Source organism: Somniosus microcephalus, unplaced genomic scaffold (genome assembly GCF_052327205.1).
Source record: "Somniosus microcephalus isolate GS21.2 unplaced genomic scaffold, FLI_Smic_1.0 unresolved_chr1, whole genome shotgun sequence".
Classification (NCBI taxonomy): Eukaryota; Metazoa; Chordata; class Chondrichthyes; order Squaliformes; family Somniosidae; genus Somniosus; species Somniosus microcephalus.
This window is the reverse complement of record NW_028225179.1, coordinates 4,355,757-4,376,748: the sequence shown is the minus strand read 5'-3', so window position 1 is coordinate 4,376,748 and position 20,992 is coordinate 4,355,757. Positions and strand designations below refer to the sequence as shown.

General features: G+C 45.2%; 11 non-coding genes across 11 annotated transcripts; 6 read left to right on the top strand and 5 right to left on the bottom strand.

Moving 5' to 3' along the window:
* Positions 1-711: 711 nt before the first annotated feature.
* trnar-ucg (transfer RNA arginine (anticodon UCG)) lies at positions 712-802 on the bottom strand. Its single transcript is given in 2 exon segments — positions 712-747; positions 766-802. It is a non-coding gene; the product is annotated as a tRNA-Arg (tRNA).
* Positions 803-983: 181 nt separating this feature from the next.
* trnap-agg (transfer RNA proline (anticodon AGG)) lies at positions 984-1,073 on the top strand. The gene is given in 2 exon segments: positions 984-1,019; positions 1,038-1,073. It is a non-coding gene; the product is annotated as a tRNA-Pro (tRNA).
* A 1,256-nt stretch (positions 1,074-2,329) lies between these two features.
* Positions 2,330-2,420, bottom strand: trnar-ucg (transfer RNA arginine (anticodon UCG)). Its single transcript is given in 2 exon segments — positions 2,330-2,365; positions 2,384-2,420. It is a non-coding gene; the product is annotated as a tRNA-Arg (tRNA).
* A 1,528-nt stretch (positions 2,421-3,948) lies between these two features.
* trnar-ucg (transfer RNA arginine (anticodon UCG)) lies at positions 3,949-4,039 on the bottom strand. Its single transcript is given in 2 exon segments — positions 3,949-3,984; positions 4,003-4,039. It is a non-coding gene; the product is annotated as a tRNA-Arg (tRNA).
* A 181-nt stretch (positions 4,040-4,220) lies between these two features.
* trnap-agg (transfer RNA proline (anticodon AGG)) lies at positions 4,221-4,310 on the top strand. Its single transcript is given in 2 exon segments — positions 4,221-4,256; positions 4,275-4,310. It is a non-coding gene; the product is annotated as a tRNA-Pro (tRNA).
* Positions 4,311-5,566: 1,256 nt separating this feature from the next.
* trnar-ucg (transfer RNA arginine (anticodon UCG)) lies at positions 5,567-5,657 on the bottom strand. The gene is given in 2 exon segments: positions 5,567-5,602; positions 5,621-5,657. It is a non-coding gene; the product is annotated as a tRNA-Arg (tRNA).
* Positions 5,658-5,838: 181 nt separating this feature from the next.
* Positions 5,839-5,928, top strand: trnap-agg (transfer RNA proline (anticodon AGG)). Its single transcript is given in 2 exon segments — positions 5,839-5,874; positions 5,893-5,928. It is a non-coding gene; the product is annotated as a tRNA-Pro (tRNA).
* A 1,255-nt stretch (positions 5,929-7,183) lies between these two features.
* trnar-ucg (transfer RNA arginine (anticodon UCG)) lies at positions 7,184-7,274 on the bottom strand. The gene is given in 2 exon segments: positions 7,184-7,219; positions 7,238-7,274. It is a non-coding gene; the product is annotated as a tRNA-Arg (tRNA).
* A 181-nt stretch (positions 7,275-7,455) lies between these two features.
* trnap-agg (transfer RNA proline (anticodon AGG)) lies at positions 7,456-7,545 on the top strand. Its single transcript is given in 2 exon segments — positions 7,456-7,491; positions 7,510-7,545. It is a non-coding gene; the product is annotated as a tRNA-Pro (tRNA).
* Positions 7,546-9,075: 1,530 nt separating this feature from the next.
* trnap-cgg (transfer RNA proline (anticodon CGG)) lies at positions 9,076-9,165 on the top strand. The gene is given in 2 exon segments: positions 9,076-9,111; positions 9,130-9,165. It is a non-coding gene; the product is annotated as a tRNA-Pro (tRNA).
* A 1,528-nt stretch (positions 9,166-10,693) lies between these two features.
* On the top strand, positions 10,694-10,783 carry trnap-cgg (transfer RNA proline (anticodon CGG)). The gene is given in 2 exon segments: positions 10,694-10,729; positions 10,748-10,783. It is a non-coding gene; the product is annotated as a tRNA-Pro (tRNA).
* Positions 10,784-20,992: the final 10,209 nt, after the last annotated feature.

Sequence of the window (20,992 nt, the reverse complement as noted above, 5' to 3'; positions counted from 1 at the left end):
CGAGGATTTCTCGCCCATTATTTAGCTCTCAACCAAAGACACTAAAACAGAAAATCTCTTCATTAAGGTTGATAAATATTTTCGAAATTACATTGCCTCCTAAAGGAGAAATTTATGTTTCTGCTCCCTAAACATTTGCCTCTGGTCCCGCTAATCTTTCATTCGGTGACAATCTCAGCAGAAGAAAGGAGGAGTTCGACAATCTCCGAATCACGATCACTGCTCCACATTCATTCAAGATGTTGAAGAATTGCAGTGGTCTCTTTTAATTTTAACAAGATATGAGTAATGCATGGGGCACAGACCAGGAGCACCAGGGCGATTCTGACGAAATTGCATTTGAAAGTTTATTTTCGGCAATTTTCAGTTAAAAGCTCGGAAAGGGGACCAGTATCAAACGTAATAACGACGAGGATGGGATCCGCATTCTCGATTAACAGTCCATCGCCTCAACCTCTCGGCCACCTCGTCTCAACCATGCACTGCTCTCAGCCATTCCATTTCCTGGTTTTTGCATCTAAGCAGAAATACCCTGAAAGAAAGTCCACTTCACCTCTTATCCTGCCCATGCACACGGATCTACAATGTTGAAAATGTACAATCAGCATAATGTAAGCAAAAGGCCTTCCGCTGCTTCAGTTGAGGGACTGTCAAAAATGGTCGGTTTGAAGCCAGATTCAGAACAGAAAAAGTGTCGCCGAGTTAATTGAACGACCGCGGCAGGACTCGAACCTGCAATCGTCTGATAACTGAAATACCTCGCAACCGAAGTCAGACGCCTTATCCATTAGGCCACGCGGCCACTGATGCGGCTGTACCTCTTTTTATGGGGAGAATTGTGATCAGATTCAATTAAAATGCTCGCCAAAAAGAAACGGATTGAGGAAAAGATAAACATATTTTAACTGAATGAACAGGACTTCTGCGAGCTGGGTTTGCACCAGCGCAGGGAATCGCAATGCAACTTGCAACATAACATCGGCGGCTCGTTGGTCTAGGGGTATGATTCTCGCTTAGGGAATTTCTGTGGCTTAAAATGCGAGAGGTCCCGGGTTCAAATCCCGGACGAGCCCCGACACATTTAGTTAAACTCAACACCTCAGTGATGAAAGCTGAAATCGCTCTACGTTAAAAAAAAACGGAATGATCCAGGACTGTGAGCTCTGCCATTTTAAACAGACACAGAATGATCCGGGACTGTGAGCACTCCCGGTGTAAACAGACCCAGAGTGATTAACAACTGACCACGACCCATTCCATTAAAGACAGGCCTGATTTTCAATGCTTATGAAATCGATGGCAACATAAATCGGACTGTTTCTATAATAGGCGGCCGATTACAATGCCCGCTCTTCTGCTGGACGACAAATTGAAGGTTTACTCCATTATAATTTTTCCATTTATCTCCGTCATTTCTCTCCAGCCAAATGAACTGAGTGTAGGTGTCAGCCGTGGCTCAGCGGCAGCAAAGTCAAGCAGCACTCCAGAGACTTGAGCACATAATCCAGGCTGACACTCCAGTGCATTACTGAGGTAGTGCTGCACTGTTGGTGCCCCCGTCTTGCTGGTAAGACGTTAAACCGGGCCCTCCGATCCCATGAGAGTATGCCGAAAAGAACGAGGATTTCTCGCCCATTATTTAGCTCTCAACCAAAGACACTAAAACAGAAAATCTCTTCATTAAGGTTGATAAATATTTTTGAAATTACATTGCCTCCTAAAGGAGAAATTTATGTTTCTGCTCCCTAAACATTTGCCTCTGGTCCCGCTAATCTTTCATTCGGTGACAATCTCAGCAGAAGAAAGGAGGAGTTCGACAATCTCCGAATCACGATCACTGCTCCACATTCATTCAAGATGTTGAAGAATTGCAGTGGTCTCTTTTAATTTTAACAAGATATGAGTAATGCATGGGGCACAGACCAGGAGCACCAGGGCGATTCTGACGAAATTGCATTTGAAAGTTTATTTTCGGCAATTTTCAATTAAAAGCTCGGAAAGTGGACCAGTATCAAACGTAATAACGACGAGGATGGGATCCGCATTCTCGATTAACAGTCCATCGCCTCAACCTCTCGGCCACCTCGTCTCAACCATGCACTGCTCTCAGCCATTCCATTTCCTGGTTTTTGCATCTAAGCAGAAATACCCTGAAAGAAAGTCCACTTCACCTCTTATCCTGCCCATGCACACAGATCTACAATGTTGAAAATGTACAATCAGCATAATGTAAGCAAAAGGCCTTCCGCTGCTTCAGTTGAGGGACTGTCAAAAATGGTCGGTTTGAAGCCAGATTCAGAACAGAAAAAGTGTCGCCGAGTTAATTGAACGACCGCGGCAGGACTCGAACCTGCAATCGTCTGATAACTGAAATACCTCGCAACCGAAGTCAGACGCCTTATCCATTAGGCCACGCGGCCACTGATGCGGCTGTACCTCTTTTTATGGGGAGAATTGTGATCAGATTCAATTAAAATGCTCGCCAAAAAGAAACGGATTGAGGAAAAGATAAACATATTTTAACTGAATGAACAGGACTTCTGCGAGCTGGGTTTGCACCAGCGCAGGGAATCGCAATGCAACTTGCAACATAACATCGGCGGCTCGTTGGTCTAGGGGTATGATTCTCGCTTAGGGAATTTCTGTGGCTTAAAAATGCGAGAGGTCGCGGGTTCAAATCCCGGACGAGCCCCGACACATTTAGTTAAACTCAACACCTCAGCGATGAAAGCTGAAATCGCTCTACGTTAAAAAAAAACGGAATGATCCGGGACTGTGAGCTCTGCCATTTTAAACAGACACAGAATGATCCGGGACTGTGAGCACTCCCGGTGTAAACAGACCCAGAGTGATTAACAACTGACCACGACCCATTCCATTAAAGACAGGCCTGATTTTCAATGCTTATGAAATCGATGGCAACATAAATCGGACTGTTTCTATAATAGGCGGCCGATTACAATGCCCGCTCTTCTGCTGGACGACAAATTGAAGGTTTACTCCATTATAATTTTTCCATTTATCTCCGTCATTTCTCTCCAGCCAAATGAACTGAGTGTAGGTGTCAGCCGTGGCTCAGCGGCAGCAAAGTCAAGCAGCACTCCAGAGACTTGAGCACATAATCCAGGCTGACACTCCAGTGCATTACTGAGGTAGTGCTGCACTGTTGGTGCCCCCGTCTTGCTGGTAAGACGTTAAACCGGGCCCTCCGATCCCATGAGAGTATGCCGAAAAGAACGAGGATTTCTCGCCCATTATTTAGCTCTCAACCAAAGACACTAAAACAGAAAATCTCTTCATTAAGGTTGATAAATATTTTCGAAATTACATTGCCTCCTAAAGGAGAAATTTATGTTTCTGCTCCCTAAACATTTGCCTCTGGTCCCGCTAATCTTTCATTCGGTGACAATCTCAGCAGAAGAAAGGAGGAGTTCGACAATCTCCGAATCACGATCACTGCTCCACATTCATTCAAGATGTTGAAGAATTGCAGTGGTCTCTTTTAATTTTAACAAGATATGAGTAATGCATGGGGCACAGACCAGGAGCACCAGGGCGATTCTGACGAAATTGCATTAGAAAGTTTATTTTCGGCAATTTTCAATTAAAAGCTCGGAAAGTGGACCAGTATCAAACGTAATAACGACGAGGATGGGATCCGCATTCTCGATTAACAGTCCATCGCCTCAACCTCTCGGCCACCTCGTCTCAACCATGCACTGCTCTCAGCCATTCCATTTCCTGGTTTTTGCATCTAAGCAGAAATACCCTGAAAGAAAGTCCACTTCACCTCTTATCCTGCCCATGCACACAGATCTACAATGTTGAAAATGTACAATCAGCATAATGTAAGCAAAAGGCCTTCCGCTGCTTCAGTTGAGGGACTGTCAAAAATGGTCGGTTTGAAGCCAGATTCAGAACAGAAAAAGTGTCGCCGAGTTAATTGAACGACCGCGGCAGGACTCGAACCTGCAATCGTCTGATAACTGAAATACCTCGCAACCGAAGTCAGACGCCTTATCCATTAGGCCACGCGGCCACTGATGCGGCTGTACCTCTTTTTATGGGGAGAATTGTGATCAGATTCAATTAAAATGCTCGCCAAAAAGAAACGGATTGAGGAAAAGATAAACATATTTTAACTGAATGAACAGGACTTCTGCGAGCTGGGTTTGCACCAGCGCAGGGAATCGCATTGCAACTTGAAGCATAACATCGGCGGCTCGTTGATCTAGGGGTATGATTCTCGCTTAGGGAATTTCTGTGGCTTAAAATGCGAGAGGTCCCGGGTTCAAATCCCGGACGAGCCCCGACACATTTAGTTAAACTCAACACCTCAGTGATGAAAGCTGAAATCGCTCTACGTTAAAAAAAAACGGAATGATCCGGGACTGTGAGCTCTGCCATTTTAAACAGACACAGAATGATCCGGGACTGTGAGCACTCCCGGTGTAAACAGACCCAGAGTGATTAACAACTGACCACGACCCATTCCATTAAAGACAGGCCTGATTTTCAATGCTTATGAAATCGATGGCAACATAAATCGGACTGTTTCTATAATAGGCGGCCGATTACAATGCCCGCTCTTCTGCTGGACGACAAATTGAAGGTTTACTCCATTATAATTTTTCCATTTATCTCCGTCATTTCTCTCCAGCCAAATGAACTGAGTGTAGGTGTCAGCCGTGGCTCAGCGGCAGCAAAGTCAAGCAGCACTCCAGAGACTTGAGCACATAATCCAGGCTGACACTCCAGTGCATTACTGAGGTAGTGCTGCACTGTTGGTGCCCCCGTCTTGCTGGTAAGACGTTAAACCGGGCCCTCCGATCCCATGAGAGTATGCCGAAAAGAACGAGGATTTCTCGCCCATTATTTAGCTCTCAACCAAAGACACTAAAACAGAAAATCTCTTCATTAAGGTTGATAAATATTTTCGAAATTACATTGCCTCCTAAAGGAGAAATTTATGTTTCTGCTCCCTAAACATTTGCCTCTGGTCCCGCTAATCTTTCATTCGGTGACAATCTCAGCAGAAGAAAGGAGGAGTTCGACAATCTCCGAATCACGATCACTGCTCCACATTCATTCAAGATGTTGAAGAATTGCAGTGGTCTCTTTTAATTTTAACAAGATATGAGTAATGCATGGGGCCCAGACCAGGAGCACCAGGGCGATTCTGACGAAATTGCATTTGAAAGTTTATTTTCGGCAATTTTCAGTTAAAAGCTCGGAAAGGGGACCAGTATCAAACGTTATAACGACGAGGATGGGATCCGCATTCTCGATTAACAGTCCATCGCCTCAACCTCTCGGCCACCTCCTCTCAACCATGCACTGCTCTCAGCCATTCCATTTCCTGGTTTTTGCATCTAAGCAGAAATACCCTGAAAGAAAGTCCACTTCACCTCTTATCCTGCCCATGCACACGGATCTACAATGTTGAAAATGTACAATCAGCATAATGTAAGCAAAAGGCCTTCCGCTGCTTCAGTTGAGGGACTGTCAAAAATGGTCGGTTTGAAGCCAGATTCAGAACAGAAAAAGTGTCGCCGAGTTAATTGAACGACCGCGGCAGGACTCGAACCTGCAATCGTCTGATAACTGAAATACCTCGCAACCGAAGTCAGACGCCTTATCCATTAGGCCACGCGGCCACTGATGCGGCTGTACCTCTTTTTATGGGGAGAATTGTGATCAGATTCAATTAAAATGCTCGCCAAAAAGAAACGGATTGAGGAAAAGATAAACATATTTTAACTGAATGAACAGGACTTCTGCGAGCTGGGTTTGCACCAGCGCAGGGAATCGCAATGCAACTTGCAACATAACATCGGCGGCTCGTTGGTCTAGGGGTATGATTCTCGCTTAGGGAATTTCTGTGGCTTAAAATGCGAGAGGTCCCGGGTTCAAATCCCGGACGAGCCCCGACACATTTAGTTAAACTCAACACCTCAGCGATGAAAGCTGAAATCGCTCTACGTTAAAAAAAAACGGAATGATGCGGGACTGTGAGCTCTGCCATTTTAAACAGACACAGAATGATCCGGGACTGTGAGCACTCCCGGTGTAAACAGACCCAGAGTGATTAACAACTGACCACGACCCATTCCATTAAAGACAGGCCTGATTTTCAATGCTTATGAAATCGATGGCAACATAAATCGGACTGTTTCTATAATAGGCGGCCGATTACAATGCCCGCTCTTCTGCTGGACGACAAATTGAAGGTTTACTCCATTATAATTTTTCATTTATCTCCGTCATTTCTCTCCAGCCAAATGAACTGAGTGTAGGTGTCAGCCGTGGCTCAGCGGCAGCAAAGTCAAGCAGCACTCCAGAGACTTGAGCACATAATCCAGGCTGACACTCCAGTGCATTACTGAGGTAGTGCTGCACTGTTGGTGCCCCCGTCTTGCTGGTAAGACGTTAAACCGGGCCCTCCGATCCCATGAGAGTATGCCGAAAAGAACGAGGATTTCTCGCCCATTATTTAGCTCTCAACCAAAGACACTAAAACAGAAAATCTCTTCATTAAGGTTGATAAATATTTTTGAAATTACATTGCCTCCTAAAGGAGATATTTATGTTTCTGCTCCCTAAACATTTGCCTCTGGTCCCGCTAATCTTTCATTCGGTGACAATCTCAGCAGAAGAAAGGAGGAGTTCGACAATCTCCGAATCACGATCACTGCTCCACATTCATTCAAGATGTTGAAGAATTGCAGTGGTCTCTTTTAATTTTAACAAGATATGAGTAATGCATGGGGCACAGACCAGGAGCACCAGGGCGATTCTGACGAAATTGCATTTGAAAGTTTATTTTCGGCAATTTTCAGTTAAAAGCTCGGAAAGGGGACCAGTATCAAACGTAATAACGACGAGGATGGGATCCGCATTCTCGATTAACAGTCCATCGCCTCAACCTCTCGGCCACCTCGTCTCAACCATGCACTGCTCTCAGCCATTCCATTTCCTGGTTTTTGCATCTAAGCAGAAATACCCTGAAAGAAAGTCCACTTCACCTCTTATCCTGCCCATGCACACGGATCTACAATGTTGAAAATGTACAATCAGCATAATGTAAGCAAAAGGCCTTCCGCTGCTTCAGTTGAGGGACTGTCAAAAATGGTCGGTTTGAAGCCAGATTCAGAACAGAAAAAGTGTCGCCGAGTTAATTGAACGACCGCGGCAGGACTCGAACCTGCAATCGTCTGATAACTGAAATACCTCGCAACCGAAGTCAGACGCCTTATCCATTAGGCCACGCGGCCACTGATGCGGCTGTACCTCTTTTTATGGGGAGAATTGTGATCAGATTCAATTAAAATGCTCGCCAAAAAGAAACGGATTGAGGAAAAGATAAACATATTTTAACTGAATGAACAGGACTTCTGCGAGCTGGGTTTGCACCAGCGCAGGGAATCGCAATGCAACTTGCAACATAACATCGGCGGCTCGTTGGTCTAGGGGTATGACTCTCGCTTAGGGAATTTCTGTGGCTTAAAATGCGAGAGGTCCCGGGTTCAAATCCCGGACGAGCCCCGACACATTTAGTTAAACTCAACACCTCAGTGATGAAAGCTGAAATCGCTCTACGTTAAAAAAAAAACGGAATGATCCAGGACTGTGAGCTCTGCCATTTTAAAGAGACACAGAATGATCCGGGACTGTGAGCACTCCCGGTGTAAACAGACCCAGAGTGATTAACAACTGACCACGACCCATTCCATTAAAGACAGGCCTGATTTTCAATGCTTATGAAATCGATGGCAACATAAATCGGACTGTTTCTATAATAGGCGGCCGATTACAGTGCCCGCTCTTCTGCTGGACGACAAATTGAAGGTTTACTCCATTATAATTTTTCCATTTATCTCCGTCATTTCTCTCCAGCCAAATGAACTGAGTGTCGGTGTCAGCCGTGGCTCAGCGGCAGCAAAGTCAAACAGCACTCCAGAGACTTCAGCACATAATCCAGGCTGACACTCCAGTGCAGTACTGAGGTAGTGCTGCACTGTTGGTGCCCCCGTCTTGCTGGTATGACGTTAAACCGGGCCCTCCGATCCCATGAGAGTATGCCGAAAAGAACGAGGATTTCTCGCCCATTATTTAGCTCTCAACCAAAGACACTAAAACAGAAAATCTCTTCATTAAGGTTGATAAATATTTTTGAAATTACATTGCCTCCTAAAGGAGAAATTTATGTTTCTGCTCCCTAAACATTTGCCTCTGGTCCCGCTAATCTTTCATTCGGTGACAATCTCAGCAGAAGAAAGGAGGAGTTCGACAATCTCCGAATCACGATCACTGCTCCACATTCATTCAAGATGTTGAAGAATTGCAGTGGTCTCTTTTAATTTTAACAAGATATGAGTAATGCATGGGGCACAGACCAGGAGCACCAGGGCGATTCTGACGAAATTGCATTTGAAAGTTTATTTTCGGCAATTTTCAGTTAAAAGCTCGGAAAGGGGACCAGTATCAAACGTAATAACGACGAGGATGGGATCCGCATTCTCGATTAACAGTCCATCGCCTCAACCTCTCGGCCACCTCGTCTCAACCATGCACTGCTCTCAGCCATTCCATTTCCTGGTATTTGCATCTAAGCAGAAATACCCTGAAAGAAAGTCCACTTCACCTCTTATCGTGCCCATGCACACAGATCTACAATGTTGAAAATGTACAATCAGCATAATGTAAGCAAAAGGCCTTCCGCTGCTTCAGTTGAGGGACTGTCAAAAATGGTCGGTTTGAAGCCAGATTCAGAACAGAAAAAGTGTCGCCGAGTTAATTGAACGACCGCGGCAGGACTCGAACCTGCAATCGTCTGATAACTGAAATACCTCGACAACCGAAGTCAGACGCCTTATCCATTAGGCCACGCGGCCACTGATGCGGCTATACCTCTTTTTATGGGGAGAATTGTGATCAGGTTCAATTAAAATGCTCGCCAAAAAGAAACGGATTGAGGAAAAGATAAACATATTTTCGCTGAATGAACAGGACTTCTGCGAGCTGGGTTTGCACCAGCGCAGGGAATCGCAATGCAACTTGAAACATAACCTCGGCGGCTCGTTGGTCTAGGGGTATGATTCTCGCTTCGGGAATTTCTGTGGCTTAAAGTGCGAGAGGTCCCGGGTTCAAATCCCGGACGAGCCCCGACACATTTAGTTAAACTCAACACCTCAGTGATGAAAGCTGAAATCGCTCTACGTTAAAAAAAACGGAATGATCCGGGACTGTGAGCTCTGCCATTTTAAACAGACACAGAATGATCCGGGACTGTGAGCACTCCCGGAGTAAACAGACCCAGAGTGATTAACAACTGACCACGAGCCATTCCATTAAAGACAGGCCTGATTTTCAATGCTTATGAAATCGATGGCAACATTTATCGGACTGTTTCTATAATAGGCGGCCGATTACAATGCCCGCTCTTCTGCTGGACGACAAATTGAAGGTTTACTCCATTATAATTTTTCCATTTATCTCCGTCATTTCTCTCCAGCCAAATGAACTGAGTGTCGGTGTCAGCCGTGGCTCAGCGGCAGCAAAGTCAAGCAGCACTCCAGAGACTTGAGCACATAATCCAGGCTGACACTCCAGTGCAGTACTGAGGTAGTGCTGCACTGTTGGTGCCCCCGTCTTGCTGGTAAGACGTTAAACCGGGCCCTCCGGTCCCATGAGAGTATGCCGAAAAGAACGAGGATTTCTCGCCCATTATTTAGCTCTCAACCAAAGACATTAAAACAGAAAATCTCTTCATTAAGGTTGATAAATATTTTTGAAATTACATTGCCTCCTAAAGGAGAAATTTATGTTTCTGCTCCCTAAACATTTGCCTCTGGTCCCGCTAATCTTTCATTCGGTGACAATCTCAGCAGAAGAAAGGAGGAGTTCGACAATCTCCGAATCACGATCACTGCTCCACATTCATTCAAGATGTTGAAGAATTGCAGTGGTCTCTTTTAATTTTAACAAGATATGAGTAATGCATGGGGCACAGACCAGGAGCACCAGGGCGATTCTGACGAAATTGCATTTGAAAGTTTATTTTAGGCAATTTTCAGTTAAAAGCTCGGAAAGGGGACCAGTATCAAACGTAATAACGACGAGGATGGGATCCGCATTGTCGATTAACAGTCCATCGCCTCAACCTCTCGGCCACCTCGTCTCAACCATGCACTGCTCTCAGCCATTCCATTTCCTGGTTTTTGCATCTAAGCAGAAATACCCTGAAAGAAAGTCCACTTCACCTGTTATCCTGCCCATGCACACAGATCTACAATGTTGAAAATGTACAATCAGCATAATGTAAGCAAAAGGCCTTCCGCTGCTTCAGTTGAGGGACTGCCAAAAATGGTCGGTTTGAAGCCAGATTCAGAACAGAAAAAGTGTCGCCGAGTTAATTGAACGACCGCGGCAGGACTCGAACCTGCAATCGTCTGATAACTGAAATACCTCGACAACCGAAGTCAGACGCCTTATCCATTAGGCCACGCGGCCACTGATGCGGCTATACCTCTTTTTATGGGGAGAATTGTGATCAGGTTCAATTAAAATGCTCGCCAAAAAGAAACGGATTGAGGAAAAGATAAACATATTTTCGCTGAATGAACAGGACTTCTGCGAGCTGGGTTTGCACCAGCGCAGGGAATCGCAATGCAACTTGAAACATAACCTCGGCGGCTCGTTGGTCTAGGGGTATGATTCTCGCTTCGGGAATTTCTGTGGCTTAAAGTGCGAGAGGTCCCGGGTTCAAATCCCGGACGAGCCCCGACACATTTAGTTAAACTCAACACCTCAGTGATGAAAGCTGAAATCGCTCTACGTTAAAAAAAACGGAATGATCCGGGACTGTGAGCTCTGCCATTTTAAACAGACACAGAATGATCCGGGACTGTGAGCACTCCCGGAGTAAACAGACCCAGAGTGATTAACAACTGACCACGAGCCATTCCATTAAAGACAGGCCTGATTTTCAATGCTTATGAAATCGATGGCAACATTTATCGGACTGTTTCTATAATAGGCGGCCGATTACAATGCCCGCTCTTCTGCTGGACGACAAATTGAAGGTTTACTCCATTATAATTTTTCCATTTATCTCCGTCATTTCTCTCCAGCCAAATGAACTGAGTGTAGGTGTCAGCCGTGGCTCAGCGGCAGCAAAGTCAAGCAGCACTCCAGAGACTTGAGCACATAATCCAGGCTGACACTCCAGTGCAGTACTGAGGTAGTGCTGCACTGTTGGTGCCCCCGTCTTGCTGGTAAGACGTTAAACCGGGCCCTCCGGTCCCATGAGAGTATGCCGAAAAGAACGAGGATTTCTCGCCCATTATTTAGCTCTCAACCAAAGACATTAAAACAGAAAATCTCTTCATTAAGGCTGATAAATATTTTTGAAATTACATTGCCTCCTAAAGGAGAAATTTATGTTTCTGCTCCCTAAACATTTGCCTCTGGTCCCGCTAATCTTTCATTCGGTGACAATCTCAGCAGAAGAAAGGAGGAGTTCGACAATCTCCGAATCACGATCACTGCTCCACATTCATTCAAGATGTTGAAGAATTGCAGTGGTCTCTTTTAATTTTAACAAGATATGAGTAATGCATGGGGCACAGACCAGGAGCACCAGGGCGATTCTGACGAAATTGCATTTGAAAGTTTATTTTAGGCAATTTTCAGTTAAAAGCTCGGAAAGGGGACCAGTATCAAACGTAATAACGACGAGGATGGGATCCGCATTGTCGATTAACAGTCCATCGCCTCAACCTCTCGGCCACCTCGTCTCAACCATGCACTGCTCTCAGCCATTCCATTTCCTGGTTTTTGCATCTAAGCAGAAATACCCTGAAAGAAAGTCCACTTCACCTGTTATCCTGCCCATGCACACAGATCTACAATGTTGAAAATGTACAATCAGCATAATGTAAGCAAAAGGCCTTCCGCTGCTTCAGTTGAGGGACTGCCAAAAATGGTCGGTTTGAAGCCAGATTCAGAACAGAAAAAGTGTCGCCGAGTTAATTGAACGACCGCGGCAGGACTCGAACCTGCAATCGTCTGATAACTGAAATACCTCGACAACCGAAGATCAGACGCCTTATCCATTAGGCCACGCGGCCACTAATACAGCTGTACCTCTTTTTATGGGGAGAATTGTGATCAGATTCAATTAAAATGCTCGCCAAAAAGAAACGGATTGAGGAAAAGATAAACATATTTTAACTGAATGAACAGGACTTCTGCGAGCTGGGTTTGCACCAGCGCAGGGAATCGCAATGCAACTTGAAACATAACATCGGCGGCTCGTTGGTCTAGGGGTATGATTCTCGCTTCGGGAATTTCTGTGGCTTAAAATGCGAGAGATCCCAGGTTCAAATCCCGGACGAGCCCCGACACATTTAGTTTAAACTCAACACCTCAGTGATGAAAGCTGAAATCGCTCTACGTTAAAAAAAACGGAATGATCCGGGACTGTGAGCTCTGCCATTTTAAACAGACACAGAATGATCCGTGACTGTGAGCACTCCCGGTGTAAACAGACCCAGAGTGATTAACAACTGACCACGACCCATTCCATTAAAGACAGGCCTGATTTTCAATGCTTATGAAATCGATGGCAACATAAATCGGACTGTTTCTATAATAGGCGGCCGATTACAGTGCCCGCTCTTCTGCTGGACGACAAATTAAAGGTTTACTCCATTATAATTTTTCCATTTATCTCCGTCATTTCTCTCCAGCCAAATGAACTGAGTGTAGGTGTCAGCCGTGGCTCAGCGGCAGCAAAGTCAAGCAGCACTCCAGAGACTTCAGCACATAATCCAGGCTGACACTCCAGTGCAGTACTGAGGTAGTGCTGCACTGTTGGTGCCCCCGTCCTGCTGGTAAGACGTTAAACCGGGCCCTCCGATCCCATGAGAGTATGCCGAAAAGAACGAGGATTTCTCGCCCATTATTTAGCTCTCAACCAAAGACACTAAAACAGAAAATCTCTTCATTAAGGTTGATAAATATTTTTGAAATTACATTGCCTCCTAAAGGAGAAATTTATGTTTCTGCTCCCTAAACATTTGCCTCTGGTCCCGCTAATCTTTCATTCGGTGACAATCTCAGCAGAAGAAAGGAGGAGTTCGACAATCTCCGAATCACGATCACTGCTCCACATTCATTCAAGATGTTGAAGAATTGCAGTGGTCTCTTTTAATTTTAACAAGATATGAGTAATGCATGGGGCACAGACCAGGAACACCAGGGCGATTCTGACGAAATTGCATTTGAAAGTTTATTTTAGGCAATTTTCAGTTAAAAGCTCGGAAAGGGGACCAGTATCAAACGTAATAACGACGAGGATGGGATCCGCATTCTCGATTAACAGTCCATCGCCTCAACCTCTCGGCCACCTCGTCTCAACCATGCACTGCTCTCAGCCATTCCATTTCCTGGTTTTTGCATCTAAGCAGAAATACCCTGAAAGAAAGTCCACTTCACCTCTTATCCTGCCCATGCACACAGATCTACAATGTTGAAAATGTACAATCAGCATAATGTAAGCAAAAGGCCTTCCGCTGCTTCAGTTGAGGGACTGTCAAAAATGGTCGGTTTGAAGCCAGATTCAGAACAGAAAAATTGTCGCCGAGTTAATTGAACGACCGCGGCAAGACTCGAACCTGCAATCGTCTTGATAATTGAAATACCTCGCAATCGAAGTCAGACGCCTTATCCATTAGGCCACGCGGCCACTGATGCGGCTATACCTCTTTTTATGGGGAGAATTGTGATCAGGTTCAATTAAAATGCTCGCCAAAAAGAAACGGATTGAGGAAAAGATAAACATATTTTCACTGAATGAACAGGACTTCTGCCAGCTGGGTTTGCACCAGCGCAGGGAATCGCAATGCAACTTGGAACATAACCTCGGCGGCTCGTTGGTCTAGGGGTATGATTCTCGCTTCGGGAATTTCTGTGGCTTAAATGCGAGAGGTCCCGGTTCAAATCCCGGACGAGCCCCGACACATTTAGTTAAACTCAACACCTCAGTGATGAAAGCTGAAATCGCTCTACGTTAAAAAAAACGGAATGATCCGGGACTGTGAGCTCTGCCATTTTAAACAGACACAGAATGATCCGGGACTGTGAGCACTCCCGGTGTAAACAGACCCAGAGTGATTAACAACTGACCACGAGCCATTCCATTAAAGACAGGCCTGATTTTCAATGCTTATGAAATCGATGGCAACATAAATCGGACTGTTTCTATAATAGGCGGCCGATTACAATGCCCGCTCTTCTGCTGGACGACAAATTGAAGGTTTACTCCATTATAATTTTTCCATTTATCTCCGTCATTTCTCTCCAGCCAAATGAACTGAGTGTAGGTGTCAGCCGTGGCTCAGCGGCAGCAAAGTCAAGCAGCACTCCAGAGACTTGAGCACATAATCCAGGCTGACACTCCAGTGCAGTACTGAGGTAGTGCTGCACTGTTGGTGCCCCCGTCTTGCTGGTAAGACGTTAAACCGGGCCCTCCGATCCCATGAGAGTATGCCGAAAAGAACGAGGATTTCTCGCCCATTATTTAGCTCTCAACCAAAGACATTAAAACAGAAAATCTCTTCATTAAGGTTGATAAATATTTTTGAAATTACATTGCCTCCTAAAGGAGAAATTTATGTTTCTGCTCCCTAAACATTTGCCTCTGGTCCCGCTAATCTTTCATTCGGTGACAATCTCAGCAGAAGAAAGGAGGAGTTCGACAATCTCCGAATCACGATCACTGCTCCACATTCATTCAAGATGTTGAAGAATTGCAGTGGTCTCTTTTAATTTTAACAAGATATGAGTAATGCATGGGGCACAGACCAGGAGCACCAGGGCGATTCTGACGAAATTGCATTTGAAAGTTTATTTTAGGCAATTTTCAGTTAAAAGCTCGGAAAGGGGACCAGTATCAAACGTAATAACGACGAGGATGGGATCCGCATTGTCGATTAACAGTCCATCGCCTCAACCTCTCGGCCACCTCGTCTCAACCATGCACTGCTCTCAGCCATTCCATTTCCTGGTTTTTGCATCTAAGCAGAAATACCCTGAAAGAAAGTCCACTTCACCTGTTATCCTGCCCATGCACACAGATCTACAATGTTGAAAATGTACAATCAGCATAATGTAAGCAAAAGGCCTTCCGCTGCTTCAGTTGAGGGACTGTCAAAAATGGTCGGTTTGAAGCCAGATTCAGAACAGAAAAAGTGTCGCCGAGTTAATTGAACGAACGCGGCAGGACTCGAACCTGCAATCGTCTGATAACTGAAATACCTCGACAACCGAAGTCAGACGCCTTATCCATTAGGCCACGCGGCCACTGATACGGCTGTACCGCTTTTTATGGGGAGAATTGTGATCAGATTCAGTTAAAATGCTCGCCAAAAAGAAACGGATTGAGGAAAAGATAAACATATTTTAACTGAATGAACAGGACTTCTGCGAGCTGGGTTTGCACCAGCGCAGGGAATCGCAATGCAACTTGAAACATAACATCGGCGGCTCGTTGGTCTAGGGGTATGATTCTCGCTTCGAATTTCTGTGGCTTAAAATGCGAGAGGTCCCGGTTCAAATCCCGGACGAGCCCCGACACATTTAGTTAAACTCAACACCTCAGTGATGAAAGCTGAAATCGCTCTACGTTAAAAAAAACGGAATGATCCGGGACTGTGAGCTCTGCCATTTTAAACAGACACAGAATGATCCGGGACTGTGAGCACTCCCGGTGTAAACAGACCCAGAGTGATTAACAACTGACCACGACCCATTCCATTAAAGACAGGCCTGATTTTCAATGCTTATGAAATCGATGGCAACATAAATCGGACTGTTTCTATAATAGGCGGCCGATTACAATGCCCGCTCTTCTGCTGGACGACAAATTGAAGGTTTACTCCATTATAATTTTTCCATTTATCTCCGTCATTTCTCTCCAGCCAAATGAACTGAGTGTAGATGTCAGCCGTGGCTCAGCGGCAGCAAAGTCAAGCAGCACTCCAGAGACTTGAGCACATAATCCAGGCTGACACTCCAGTGCAGTACTGAGGTAGTGCTGCACTGTTGGTGCCCCCGTCTTGCTGGTAAGACGTTAAACCGGGCCCTCCGATCCCATGAGAGTATGCCGAAAAGAACGAGGATTTCTCGCCCATTATTTAGCTCTCAACCAAAGACATTAAAACAGAAAATCTCTTCATTAAGGTTGATAAATATTTTTGAAATTACATTGCCTCCTAAAGGAGAAATTTATGTTTCTGCTCCCTAAACATTTGCCTCTGGTCCCGCTAATCTTTCATTCGGTGACAATCTCAGCAGAAGAAAGGAGGAGTTCGACAATCTCCGAATCACGATCACTGCTCCACATTCATTCAAGATGTTGAAGAATTGCAGTGGTCTCTTTTAATTTTAACAAGATATGAGTAATGCATGGGGCACAGACCAGGAGCACCAGGGCGATTCTGACGAAATTGCATTTGAAAGTTTATTTTAGGCAATTTTCAGTTAAAAGCTCGGAAAGGGGACCAGTATCAAACGTAATAACGACGAGGATGGGATCCGCATTGTCGATTAACAGTCCATCGCCTCAACCTCTCGGCCACCTCGTCTCAACCATGCACTGCTCTCAGCCATTCCATTTCCTGGTTTTTGCATCTAAGCAGAAATACCCTGAAAGAAAGTCCACTTCACCTGTTATCCTGCCCATGCACACAGATCTACAATGTTGAAAATGTACAATCAGCATAATGTAAGCAAAAGGCCTTCCGCTGCTTCAGTTGAGGGACTGTCAAAAATGGTCGGTTTGAAGCCAGATTCAGAACAGAAAAAGTGTCGCCGAGTTAATTGAACGAACGCGGCAGGACTCGAACCTGCAATCGTCTGATAACTGAAATACCTCGACAACCGAAGTCAGACGCCTTATCCATTAGGCCACGCGGCCACTGATACGGCTGTACCGCTTTTTATGGGGAGAATTGTGATCAGATTCAGTTAAAATGCTCGCCAAAAAGAAACGGATTGAGGAAAAGATAAACATATTTTAACTGAATGAACAGGACTTCTGCGAGCTGGGTTTGCACCAGCGCAGGGAATCGCAATGCAACTTGAAACATAACATCGGCGGCTCGTTGGTCTAGGGGTATGATTCTCGCTTCGAATTTCTGTGGCTTAAAATGCGAGAGGTCCCGGTTCAAATCCCGGACGAGCCCCGACACATTTAGTTAAACTCAACACCTCAGTGATGAAAGCTGAAATCGCTCTACGTTAAAAAAAACGGAATGATCCGGGACTGTGAGCTCTGCCATTTTAAACAGACACAGAATGATCCGGGACTGTGAGCACTCCCGGTGTAAACAGACCCAGAGTGATTAACAACTGACCACGACCCATTCCATTAAAGACAGGCCTGATTTTCAATGCTTATGAAATCGATGGCAACATAAATCGGACTGTTTCTATAATAGGCGGCCGATTACAATGCCCGCTCTTCTGCTGGACGACAAATTGAAGGTTTACTCCATTATAATTTTTCCATTTATCTCCGTCATTTCTCTCCAGCCAAATGAACTGAGTGTAGATGTCAGCCGTGGCTCAGCGGCAGCAAAGTCAAGCAGCACTCCAGAGACTTGAGCACATAATCCAGGCTGACACTCCAGTGCAGTACTGAGGTAGTGCTGCACTGTTGGTGCCCCCGTCTTGCTGGTAAGACGTTAAACCGGGCCCTCCGATCCCATGAGAGTATGCCGAAAAGAACGAGGATTTCTCGCCCATTATTTAGCTCTCAACCAAAGACACTAAAACAGAAAATCTCTTCATTAAGGTTGATAAATATTTTTGAAATTACATTGCCTCCTAAAGGAGAAATTTATGTTTCTGCTCCCTAAACATTTGCCTCTGGTCCCGCTAATCTTTCATTCGGTGACAATCTCAGCAGAAGAAAGGAGGAGTTCGACAATCTCCGAATCACGATCACTGCTCCACATTCATTCAAGATGTTGAAGAATTGCAGTGGTCTCTTTTAATTTTAACAAGATATGAGTAATGCATGGGGCACAGACCAGGAGCACCAGGGCGATTCTGACAAAATGGCATTTGAAAGTTTATTTTAGGCAATTTTCAGTTAAAAGCTCGGAAAGGGGACCAGTATCAAACGTAATAACGACGAGGATGGGATCCGCATTCTCGATTAACAGTCCATCGCCTCAACCTATCGGCCACCTCGTCTCAACCATGCACTGCTCTCAGCCATTCCATTTCCTGGTTTTTGCATTTAAGCAGAAATACCCTGAAAGAAAGTCCACTTCACCTCTTATCCTGCCCATGCACACAGATCTACAATGTTGAAAATGTACAATCAGCATAATGTAAGCAAAAGGCCTTCCGCTGCTTCAGTTGAGGTACTGTCAAAAATGGTCGGTTTGAAGCCAGATTCAGAACAGAAAAAGTGTCGCTGAGTTAATTGAACGACCGCGGCAGAACTCGAACCTGCAATCGTCTGATAACTGAAGTACCTCGCAACCGAAGTCAGAACGCCTTATCCATTAGGCCACGCGGCCACTGATGCGGCTGTACCTCTTTTTATGGGGAGAATTGTGATCAGATTCAATTAAAATGCTCGCCAAAAAGAAACGGATTGAGGAAAAGATAAACATATTTTAACTGAATGAACAGGACTTCTGCGAGCTGGGTTTGCACCAGCGCAGGGAATCGCAATGCAACTTGAAACATAACATCGGCGGCTCGTTGGTCTAGGGGTATGATTCTCGCTTCGGGAATTTCTGTGGCTTAAAATGCGAGAGATCCCGGACGAGCCCCGACACATTTAGTTAAACTCAACACCTCAGTGATGAAAGCTGAAATCGCTCTACGTTAAAAAAAACGGAATGATCCGGGACTGTGAGCTCTGCGATTTTAAACAGACACAGAATGATCCGGGACTGTGAGCACTCCCGGTGTAAACAGACCCAGAGTGATTAACAACTGACCACGACCCATTCCATTAAAGACAGGCCTGATTTTCAATGCTTATGAAATCGATGGCAACATAAATCGGACTGTTTCTATAATAGGCGGCCGATTACAATGCCCGCTCTTCTGCTGGACGACAAATTGAAGGTTTACTCGATTATAATTTTTCCATTTATCTCCGTCATTTCTCTCCAGCCAAATGAACTGAGTGTAGGTGTCAGCCGTGGCTCAGCGGCAGCAAAGTCAAGCAGCACTCCAGAGACTTGAGCACATAATCCAGGCTGACACTCCAGTGCAGTACTGAGGTAGTGCTGCACTGTTGGTGCCCCCGTCCTGCTGGTAAGACGTTAAACCGGGCCCTCCGATCCCATGAGAGTATGCCGAAAAGAACGAGGATTTCTCGCCCATTATTTAGCTCTCAACCAAAGACACTAAAACAGAAAATCTCTTCATTAAGGTTGATAAATATTTTTGAAATTACATTGCCTCCTAAAGGAGAAATTTATGTTTCTGCTCCCTAAACATTTGCCTCTGGTCCCGCTAATCTTTCATTCGGTGACAATCTCAGCAGAAGAAAGGAGGAGTTCGACAATCTCCGAATCACGATCACTGCTCCACATTCATTCAAGATGTTGAAGAATTGCAGTGGTCTCTTTTAATTTTAACAAGATATGAGTAATGCATGGGGCACAGACCAGGAACACCAGGGCGATTCTGACGAAATTGCATTTGAAAGTTTATTTTAGGCAATTTTCAGTTAAAAGCTCGGAAAGGGGACCAGTATCAAACGTAATAACGACGAGGATGGGATCCGCATTCTCGATTAACAGTCCATCGCCTCAACCTCTCGGCCACCTCGTCTCAACCATGCACTGCTCTCAGCCATTCCATTTCCTGGTTTTTGCATCTAAGCAGAAATACCCTGAAAGAAAGTCCACTTCACCTCTTATCCTGCCCATGCACACAGATCTACAATGTTGAAAATGTACAATCAGCATAATGTAAGCAAAAGGCCTTCCGCTGCTTCAGTTGAGGGACTGTCAAAAATGGTCGGTTTGAAGCCAGATTCAGAACAGAAAAATTGTCGCCGAGTTAATTGAACGACCGCGGCAAGACTCGAACCTGCAATCGTCTTGATAATTGAAATACCTCGCAATCGAAGTCAGACGCCTTATCCATTAGGCCACGCGGCCACTGATGCGGCTATACCTCTTTTTATGGGGAGAATTGTGATCAGGTTCAATTAAAATGCTCGCCAAAAAGAAACGGATTGAGGAAAATATAAACATATTTTCACTGAATGAACAGGACTTCTGCCAGCTGGGTTTGCACCAGCGCAGGGAATCGCAATGCAACTTGGAACATAACCTCGGCGGCTCGTTGGTCTAGGGGTATGATTCTCGCTTCGGGAATTTCTGTGGCTTAAATGCGAGAGGTCCCGGTTCAAATCCCGGACGAGCCCCGACACATTTAGTTAAACTCAACACCTCAGTGATGAAAGCTGAAATCGCTCTACGTTAAAAAAAACGGAATGATCCGGGACTGTGAGCTCTGCCATTTTAAACAGACACAGAATGATCCGGGACTGTGAGCACTCCCGGTGTAAACAGACCCAGAGTGATTAACAACTGACCACGAGCCATTCCATTAAAGACAGGCCTGATTTTCAATGCTTATGAAATCGATGGCAACATAAATCGGACTGTTTCTATAATAGGCGGCCGATTACAATGCCCGCTCTTCTGCTGGACGACAAATTGAAGGTTTACTCCATTATAATTTTTCCATTTATCTCCGTCATTTCTCTCCAGCCAAATGAACTGAGTGTAGGTGTCAGCCGTGGCTCAGCGGCAGCAAAGTCAAGCAGCACTCCAGAGACTTGAGCACATAATCCAGGCTGACACTCCAGTGCAGTACTGAGGTAGTGCTGCACTGTTGGTGCCCCCGTCTTGCTGGTAAGACGTTAAACCGGGCCCTCCGATCC